Consider the following 9881-nt stretch of genomic DNA (forward strand, 5'->3'; position numbering starts at 1 on the left):
CTACTATGAAGATCATGGTGCTACTTTGAAGCACAAGTGTGGTAAGAGGATAGTAACATTGTCCCTTCTCTCTTTTTCTCTCATTCTTTATTTTTTTTATTTGGGCCTTTTCTCTCCTTTTTTATGGCCTCTTTTTATTTGGGCTTCTTTGGCCTCTCTTTTTCGTCCGGAGTCTCATCCCGACTTATGGGGGAATCATAGTCTCCATCATCCTTTCCTCACTGGGACAATGCTCTAATAATGATGATCATCACACTTTTATTTTCTTACAACTCAACAATTACAACTCGATACTAAGAACAAAATATGACTCTATGTGAATGCATCTGGCGGTGTACCGGGATATGCAATATGACAATGATGGAGTGTGTCATGATAAACTAGATGGTGGAAAGTTGCATGCCAATATATCTCGGAATGGCTATGGAAATGCCATGATAGGTAGGTATGGTGGTTGTTTTGAGGAAGGTATATGGTAGGTGTATGATACCGGCGAAAAGTGTGCGGTATTAGAGAGGCTAGCAAAGGTGGAAGGGTGAGAGTGTGTATAATCCATGGACTCAACATTAGTCATAAAGAACTCATATACTTATTGCAAAAAATTAGAAGTTATCAAAGCAAAGTATTACGCGCATGCTCCTAGGGGGACAGATTGGTAGGAAAAGACCATTGCTCGTCCCCAACCGCCAATCATAAGGAAGACAATCAATAAATAAATCATGCTCCGACTTCATCACATAACGGTTCACCATACGTGCATGCTATGGGAATCAAAAACTTTAACACAAGTATTCTTTAAATTCACAACTACTCAACTAGCATGACTTTAATATTATCACCTCCATATCTCAAAACAATTATCATGCTTCAATCTTTTCTTAGTATTCAACACACTCAAAAGAAAGTTTCACAAATCTTGAATACCAAGCATATTATTATTAAGCAAATTACCATGCTATTAAGAGACTCTCAAAATAATTTAAGTGAAGCATGAGAGATCAATAGTTTCTTTAAAACAAATCCACCACCGTTCTCTAAAAGATCTAAGTGAAGCACATAGAGCAAAATTATAACGCTCAAAAAATATAAGTGAAGCACATAGAGCAAAACTACTTAGCTCAAAAGATATAAGTGAAGCACATAGAGTATTCTATCAAATTTTAATTCATGTATTGCTCTCTCAAAAGGTGTGTACATCAAGGATGATTGTGTTATACTAAGACACAAAGACACAAATAATACAAGACGCTCCAAGCAAAACACATATCATGTTGGTGAATAAAAATATAGCTCCAAGTAAATTACCGATGGAAGTGGACGAAAGAGGGGATGCCTTCCGGGGCATCCCCAAGCTTTGAATTTTTGGTGTACTTGTATTATCTTGGGGGTGCCATGGGCATCCCCAATCTTAGGCTCTTTCCACTCCTTGTTCCATGATCCATCAAAAGAATTCACCCAAAACTTGAAAACTTCACAACACAAAACTCAAAATAGAAAACTCGTGAGCTCCGTTAGCGAAAGAAAACAAAAGACCACTTCAAGGTACTGTAATGAACTCATTATTTATTTATATTGGTGTTAAACCTACTGTATTCCAACTTCTCTATGGATTATAAACTATTTTACTAGCCATAGATTCATCAAAATAAGCAAACAACACGCGAAAAACAGAATCTATCAAAAACAGAACAGTCTGTAGTAATCTGTAGCTAGCGCAAGATCTGGAACCCCAAAAATTCTAAAATAAATTGCTGGACGTGAGGAATTTATCTATTAATCATCTGCAAAAATAATTAACTAAATATCACTATTAAAATAAAATTGACAGCAGTTCTCGTGAGCGATAAAGTTTCTGTTTTTTACAGCAAGTTCAACAAGACTTTCCCCAAGTCTTCCCAACGGTTCTACTTGGCACAAACACTAATTAAACACAAAAAACACAACAAAACAGAGGCTAAATAATTTATTTATTACTAAGCAGGAGCAAAAATCAAGTAATACAAATAAAATTGGGTTGCCTCCCAACAAGCGCTATCGTTCAATGCCCCTAGCTAGGCATAAAAGCGAGGATAGATCTAGGTATTGCCATCTTTAGTAGGCAATCCATAAGTGGCTCTCACAATAGTTTCATATGGTAATTTTACGTTCTTTCTTGGAAAGTGTTCCATGCCCTTTTTTAAATGGAAATTCATATCTAATATTCCCTTCCTTCATATCAATAATCGCACCAACCATTCTAAGGAAAGGTCTACGGAGAATAATAGGGCAAGAAGGATTGCAATCTATATCAAGAACAATGAAATCTACGAGCACATAATTCCTATTTGCAACAATAATAACATCATTAATCCTTCCCATAGGTTTCTTAATAGTGGAATCCGCAAGATGCAAGTTTAGAGAGCAATCGTCAAAATTGCGGAAATCTAGCAAATCACACAAAGTTTTGGGAATAGTGGAGAGACTAGCACCCAAATCACACAAAGCATAAAACTCATGATCTTTAATTTTAATTTTAATAGTTGGTTCCCACTCATCATAGAGTTTTCTAGGGATAGAAACTTTCAACTAAAGCTTTTCTTCAAAAGATTGCATCAAGGCATCAACAATATGTTCAGTGAAGGCTTTATTTTGACTATAAGCATGTGGAGAATTTAGCACGGATTGCAACAAGGAAATATAATAAATTAAAGAACAACTTTCATAATTAGATTCCTTGAAATCCAATATAGTGGGTTTAGCAACATCTAGATTTTATTTCTTTCAATCCCACTTTCACCAATTTCATCATTAAGATCTAAATACTCCGAATTTTTAGAACGCCTTCTAGGTAAAGGAAGATCATATTCAGTTTCATCAAGATTCATATTGCAAAACAAAGATTTAATAGGGGACACATCAATAACTTTTAGATCTTCATCTTGATTTTCATAGGAATTGGAGGAACACGCTTTAATAAAGGAATCTTTGGAAGCACGCATCCTAGCGGTTCTTTCCTTGCACTCATCAATGGAAATTATCATGGCTTTGAGAGACTCATTGATATCATGCTTAGGAGGAATAGATCTAAGCTTTAAAGAATCAATCTCAAGAGAAATTCTATCAACGTTCCTAGCCAAATCATCCATTTTAAGCAATTTCTCTTCAAGCAAGGCATTAAAATTCTTTTGTGAATTCATAAATTCTTTAACACTATTCTCAAATTCAGAGGGCATCTTATTATAATTTTCATAAGAGTTGTTGTAGGAATTCCCATAATTATTAGAAGGATTACTAGGATATGGCCTAGGATTAAAATTCCCTCTATAAGCATTGTTACCAAAATTATTCCTACCAACAAAATTCACATCCATAGATTCATTGTTATTCTCAATCAAAGTAAACAAAGGCATATCATTAGGATCAGAAGAAACACTCTTAGTAGCAAATAATTTCATAAGTTCATCCATCTTTCCACTCAACACATTAATTTCTTCTATCGCATGCACTTTTTTATTAGAAGATCTTTCAGTATGCCATTGAGAATAATTAACCATAATATTATCTAGGAGTTTAGTAGCATCTCCTAAAGTGATTTCCATAAAAGTGCCTCCCGCGGCCGAATCTAAAAGATTTCTAGAAGCAAAATTTAATTCGGCATAAAAATTTTGTATAATCATCCAAAAATTCAAACCATGAGTAGGGCAATTACGTATCATTAATTTCATTCTCTCCCAAGCTTGTGCAACATGTTCATGATCAAGTTGTTTAAAGTTCATAATATCGTTTCTAAGAGAGATGATCTTAGCGGGAGGAAAATACTTAGAGATAAAAGCATCTTTGCACTTGTTCCATGAATCAATACTATTTTTAGGCAAAGACGAAAACCAAGCTTTAGCACGATCTCTAAGCGAAAAAGGAAATAGCTTCAATTTAACGACATCATTATTGAAATCTTTTTTTTGCATATCACATAAATCAACGAAGCTATTCAGATGAGTAGCAGCATCTTCACTAGGAAGGCCGGCGAATTGATCTTTCATAACAAGATTCAACAAAGCAGCATTAATTTCACAAGATTCAGCATCGGTAAGAGGAGCAATCGGAGTGCTAAGGAAATCATTATTATTGGTATTGGTGAAGTCACACAATTTGGTAGTATCTTGAGCCATCGCGACAAACAAGCAAACTAGCACACAAGCAAACAAAAAGCAAATGGGCAAAAGAGGCAAATAGAGAGGGGGATAGAGAGAGAGGGCGAATAAAACGGCAATGGTGAATTGGGGGGAGAGGAAAATGAGAGGCAAATGGCAAATAATGTAATGCGAGAGATAGGATTGTGATGGGTACTTGGTATGTTGACTTTTTGCGTAGACTCCTCGGCAACGGCGCCAGAAATCCTTCTTGATACGTCTTGAGCTTGCGTTGGTTTTCCCCGAAGAGGAAGGGATGATGCAGCAGAGTAGCGTAAGTATTTCCCTCAGTTTTTGAGAACCAAGGTATCAATCCAGTAGGAGGCCACTCTCAAGTCCCTCGTACCTGCACAAAACGATAGCTACTCGCAACCAACGCGATTAGGGGTTGTCAATCCCTTCACGGTCACTTACGAGAGTGAGATCTGATAGATATAATATTTTTGGTATTTTTTGTATAAAGATGCAAAGTAAAAAGTAAAGGCCAAGTAAAAAAAGCAAAGCAAGATTAAAGTGATGGAGATTGATATGATGAGAATAGACCCAGGGCCATAGGTTTCACTAGTGGCTTCTCTCAAGAGCATAAGTATTCTACGGTGGGTGAACAAATTACTATTGAGCAATTGACAGAATTGAGCATAGTTATGAGAATATCTAGGCATGATCATGTATATAGGCATCACGTCCGTGACAAGTAGATCGAAATGATTCTGCATCTACTACTATTACTCCACTCATCGACCGCTATCCAGCATGCATCTAGAGTATTAAGTTAAAAACAGAGTAACACCTTAAGCAACATGACATGATGTAGAGAGATAAATTCATGCAATATGAAATAAACCCCATCTTGTTATCCTCGATGGCAACGATGGAATACGTGCCTTGCTGCCCCTTCTGTCACTGGGTAAGGACACCGCAAGATCAAACCCAAAGCTAAGCACTTCTCGCATGGCAAGAACTACCAATCTAGTTGGCCAAACCAAACGGATAATTCGAAGAGACTTGCAAAGATAACCAATCATACATAAAAGAATTCAGAGAAGATTCAAATATTATTCATAGATAGACTTGATCATAAACCCACAATTCATCGATCTCAACAAACACACCATAAAAAGAAGATTACATTGAATAGATCTCCACAAGAGAGGGGGGAGAACTTTGTATTGAGATTCAAAGAGAGAGAAGAAGCCATCTAGCTACTAACTATGGACCCGAAGGTCTGAGGTAAACTACTCACACTTCATCGGAGAGGCTATGATGATGTAGAAGCCCTCCGTGATGACGGCCCTCTTTCGGCGGAGCTCCGGAACAGGCCCCAAGATGGGATCTCGTGGATACAGAAAGTTGCGGCGGTGGAATTAGGTTTTTGGCTCCTCCTGTGATTGTTTGGCGGTACGTGTGTATATATAGGAGGAAGAAGTACGTCGGAGGAGCACCGAGGGGCCCATGAGGCAGGGGCGCGCCCTGGGGGGCGCGCCCCCCACCCTCGTGACCGCCTCTTTTGTTCCTTGGAGCAGGGTCTAAGTCTCCTGGATCACGTTCGGTGAGAAAATCACGTTCCTGAAGATTTTATTCCGTTTGGACTCCGTTTGATATTTCGTTCCTTCGAAACACTGAAATAGGCAAAAAAACAGCAATTCGGGGGTGCGCCTCCGATTAATAGGTTAGTCCCAAAAATAATATAAAAGTGGAAAATAAAGCCCAATATAGTCCAAAACAGTAGATAATATAGCATGGAGCAATCAAAAATTATAGATACGTTGGAGACGTATCAGGAGTGTTCGGCGTCGCGAGTTTGGCCTTATATGCATCAACTCCGAATCATGTCTTTGGTCAAATGTTGGGTTTGCCCGGCTCCTGTGTTTTGCTGCCTTACGTTCCGCTCTATCGGCTAAGGCGGCACCAGGAGAACTACTGCGATTGTGCCCCGGTTCATCCGGACGAGCACCTCAGTAGAGAAAGCCAAAAACTGACTGTCATGATATAGCGTGGGACTGGCCAACCACTCGATGACCCATCGGAATGTTAGAATTCCTCCGCCTTAACGAAGGGCCGTTTCCTGGCCAGGCATGTACGCACCCCGAATTCGGGAGAGTGCGGAGCCACCAGGGGCTATATAGTAGCCCCACCGTCAAACTCCTATGGCTAAGTGAAAGTGTTAAAGCATTATAGTCCGGTTGCCTCGTTCGCTGCGCTATCACCTCCTTATTAGGACCAAGACGTTGGATTAAGTGTGAACACGCGTCTTCTGCGAACACCCCCGCATTATATGCGTGGGGGCTGAAGCCGACGACTGCAATCTTTCAGGTTATATACATATATACATAAACGGCCGCACAGGAGGCATCATATTACTTTCAGGCAAAAGTATAAATACAGCCTTAATAAATTTGATAAACATTGTTTTTACAATGGGAATACATGTCACTCAAACATAATATTCTTCGAGCACTGGGCCTCTATCAAACGAGCACCCTCAAGAACTTCTTCAAAATAGTGCTCGGCAGCCACTCGGCCTATGGCCGAACCCTGCGCCGCAATAGAGGTAGCATCCATCTCCGCCCAGTATGCTTTGACACGGGCAAGGGCCATCTGCGAGCCTTCTATGCACGCCGACCTCTTCATCGCATTGATGCGCGGCACCGCACCAAGGAACTGCTGCACTAAGCTAAAATAGCTGTTCGGCTTCGGCTTTTCCGGCCACAGATGATCTACGACGGACCTCATGGCGAGTCCGGACAATCTATTGAGTTCGGCCCATTCGGCAAGTTGATCAGTTAGTGGAAGAGGACGCTCTGGAACGTTAAACTGCGACCAGAATAGCTTGTCCACTTCATGATCTGTTTGATCTCGGAAGTATTCGGCCGCATCGACAACACTCGCCGTCAAATCTAGATATGCGTCTGCCGAACTCCATAGCCGATCCAGAGGGGCATACCGCGGATCTCCGAACTTCCTCCGCAGCAAAAAGGGCTTCCCAGCCAAAATATCACCAGCTTCACGCAGCTCTTCCTTCTTTTCCCTCATGGCAGAGCGGGTGTCTTTGGCCGCCATCGTGGCCTTTTCGAGGTCCGTCTCCTTCGCTCGGTTTTCTTCTTCAAGGAACCGGCAACGGTCGGCAGTATCTTTTAACTTTACAGCCATCTTGGCCATCTTTTCTCTGCTCTCGCCATGTGCGGCCTTCTCGGCTCTTAACTCTTCGTCCGCCTTTAAAGCGGCCGCATTACTAATCCTTATTTGTTCGTTGGCTCGGTCAAGTTCCGCCCGAAGGGTCTCCACGGCGGCAGCTCCATCTGCAGTCACAACATATTAAAGATACTGGCATCACGCTGCTCTTACTATGTGACATTGACCGAAAAAACATTACTTACCCTGTGCCTCGTCAAGCCGCTTGTTAACAAGCTCGATGTCGGCATCTGTCGCATCCAGTTGCCGCTTTAGTTCGGCAAACTCATTAGTCCGGCCAGCCACTGGAGCTTCCATCACCTGCACATAAAGCGGTATGGTTATTACCTGGGACTACAATCCTCTGTTTGTTGCCGTTCTCGGTGACAACCAGAGTCTCAGGGGCTACTATCTACACAGGGCACACCTAAAAATGTGCGGTACCATCACAAATGTACATCATTTTACGTACCTCAAAGCCCGTCAGTAGACTCATAAAGGCTTCATGCAACCCGCTTTTGGCGGATGAAATCCTTTCCATCACCGTACCCATCAATGTACGGTGTTCTTCCGAGATGGTCGCCCGCCTTAGCAAATCCCTCAGTGCATTCGACCGCATACCAGACGGCGTCGGACTCTTTTGTTTGCTCTCTTCAAGAGCCGGATGCTGGGGACTTCAAGTGACTATAGGATTATCTTCTGGCCTCACCAAATCCGGAGAGGCCCTCCGTGACGACACTTAAAGGTCGCCCGCTTCTTGAGCGGGGAAGTCCGGGGGAGGCGTTTCGCTCTCCATCATCTCCAGAAGAAGGTCCCCTGAAGACGAGCTCCGTTGAGAAGGGCTAAGATCCAAACTGCGAGATAAACGCTTCGGTTATTTTCCTCGGAAGTAAGGTAGAATATCTTTACTATTAAGTATTTTTTGATCACTTACGGCTTGTCAGAGGGCTGATCCCCACGCGACTTTGTGCGGCAAAAGCACCCTCCGAGGTAGGATCCTCTGGTGGAGACTTCTTCTCCCGTTTGGAAGCCTTGGTTTCCGGATCTTCAGAGGCAGTCCTCTTCCTTCCCTGAAGCGAGAGAAGGTCAGATTCTTCCCCTTGGTTATCCTCCTTCACGGAGGCGCGCATTCCTTCGGTTGGAATTGGTAGCGATGGGGGCCCACTTTCAACCTCATTATTCCCCCCTTTATCTTCCTTTGAGGGCTCTAGTCAAGGTGCTAGCTCGAGCATCTTTTCCAGTACCGGATTCTCCAAACCCTCAGGAAGGGGGGCCGAACACCGAATCATCTTCGCCTTTGTTAGCCAGTCCTGGTCAAAGAGCGATTTCTCAGAATGACGTCATGGTAAATGAAATACGGTGTGTTCGGCTAGAGGATTACTTACTTGGTCGACAGTATGGTTGCTGCTCAGGCCCACGTCCTCGGTAGTATCCGGACACTCTATTTGGGGTCCGAAGAATGATTTGTACATCTCCTCGTGCGTCCGGCCGAGGAAATTCTGAATAGTGCACGGCCCTTCTGGGTTGAACTCCCACATGCGGAGGGGCCGGCGTTTGCAAGGCTGGACTCGACGAACCAGCATGACTTGCACCACCATAACCAGACTGAAATCTCCGTCGAAGAGATCTTGAATGCGGCTTTGCAGTATAGGCACGTCCTTGGCTGGACCCCAGCTCAGCCCTCTGCTAATCCATGACATCAGTTGTGGTGGAGGGCCCGAGCGGAAAGCAGGGGCGGCCACCCACTTGGCACTTCTGGGAGCTGTGATGTAAAACCACTCCCGCGGCCATAATCCGGACACCTCTGAAAAGGAACCCTTTGGCCATGGAGCTCCAGCGATTTTACTTATTAATGCGCCTTCGCACGCTACGTGTTGCCCCTCGACCATCTTCGGCTTCACGTCAAAGGTCTTGAGCTACAGGCCGAAGTGAGGGGTAATGCGGAGGAAGGCCTCACATACGACAATAAATGCCGAGATGTGGAGAAAGGAGTCCGGGGCTAGATCATGGGAATCTAGCCCGTAATAGAACATCAAACCCCTAACAAAGGGATCCAGGGTGAGGCCTAGGCCTCGGAGGAAGTGGGGGATGAACACAACGTTCTCGTTGGGTTCGGGAGCAGGGACGACCTGCCCTCGGGCAGGCAGCCGATGCGAAACCTCGGCGGTCAGGTATCTGGCCTCCCTCAACTTCTTGATATCCTCTTCCGTAATGGAGGAGGGCATCCACCGGCCTTGAAGGCTAGATCCTGACATGATTGAAGGTCCGAAGCACCTGACCTGGGCTTTGGGTGTTAGAACTCAAGGCCGGGGAAGGATTCGATTGAGCACAGGAGGGAAAAAAGTAAAAGCCTTGTCCCTTTATAAAGAGGGTGAATATCAAGCGTCCTCCTAGTGGCCGTTTGGGACTTGCCTAAAATCTAGGAGTCCTAGGCACGGTTGGGTTACCCACGACCGTATTGATGAGAATCCCGTAATTAGGGGAACACGATCTCTGCTTTGACAAGACGTGTCAAGAAACTGCCTCGCGTTATGTGTGGAG

Source organism: Triticum dicoccoides, chromosome 6A (genome assembly GCF_002162155.2).
Source record: "Triticum dicoccoides isolate Atlit2015 ecotype Zavitan chromosome 6A, WEW_v2.0, whole genome shotgun sequence".
NCBI lineage: Eukaryota > Viridiplantae > Streptophyta > Magnoliopsida > Poales > Poaceae > Triticum > Triticum dicoccoides.